This window comes from Limulus polyphemus, unplaced genomic scaffold (assembly GCF_000517525.1).
Source record: "Limulus polyphemus unplaced genomic scaffold, Limulus_polyphemus-2.1.2 Scaffold5437, whole genome shotgun sequence".
NCBI classification, from domain to species: Eukaryota; Metazoa; Arthropoda; class Merostomata; order Xiphosura; family Limulidae; genus Limulus; species Limulus polyphemus.
The window spans coordinates 44,606-45,791 of record NW_013671047.1 but is presented as its reverse complement, the minus strand read 5'-3'; positions in this window follow the sequence as shown (position 1 = coordinate 45,791).

Below are 1,186 nucleotides of genomic sequence, written 5' to 3'. Positions count from 1 at the left end.
TTGTACATCTAATACATCGTTCATTAATATCAGGTAATATTCTACTTGTACATCTAATACATCGTTCATTAATATCAGGTAATATTCTACTTGTACATCTAGAATCGAACAACGTTAGAATATCGGTGTACATCTAATACATCGTTCATTAATATCAGGTAATGTTCTACTTGTACATCTAATACATCGTTCATTAATATCAGGTAATGTTCTACTTGTACATCTAATACATCGTTCATTAATATCAGGTAATATTCTACTTGTACATCTAATACATCGTTCATTAATATCAGGTAATATTCTACTTGTACATCTAGAATCGAACAACGTTATAATAACGGTGTACATCTAATACATCAATGTATTTATGAGTGAAAGTAAAGAAGGAGTGGTCGGGACGCCGTGTATATCTTTAACTGCAGTGGTCGGGACGCCGTGTATATCTTTAACTGCAGTGGTCGGGTCGCCGTATATATCTTTAACTGCAGTGGTCGAGACGCCGTGTATATCTTTAACTGCAGTCCGTGTATATCTTTAACTGCAGTTCGTGTATATCTTTAACTGCAGTTCGTGTATATCTTTAACTGCAGTGGTCGGGACGCCGTGTATATCTTTAACTGCAGTGGTCGGGACGCCGTGTATATCTTTAACTGCATGAATAATAATTTTGGTGTGAAATAAATTAAGTTGTTGAATTTTAACATTTTATTCAATCTTTATTTAAGTTATTAAACATCAGAATTGGGTTTATTGTATGTTATTATGATTATAAGTTAAATTCAGTTTAACAGGTACATTCAGTCTTAACAAAACTCCCTAAAATTACCTTACATTCAAAGTTCTGTTGTTATATTATCCCTTAATCTTTAAGTAAAGGAGAAATATATATATACAATAGTTCATAACGCAAAACAATGATTTTACAAGATAAACTTTTCATAATTCCCAAAGTCTAGAAAATAATAACTCTTCAATCGGAATTATGGATCAAAATAGCAATACAGAATCAGACTATAAGCAACACTCAAATTACACAAGCCTAGAAAGTACACTTCTTGAGTGGAATCAAAGTTCTCTATCTCTCTATGTAACCCAATCCACTTCCTGTCGTCGCTGATCATGTGAAGCGCCCTCTATTAAGTTCAACAAAGTTCAAAAGCCTCAGAGATTACGACATGCAAGATGT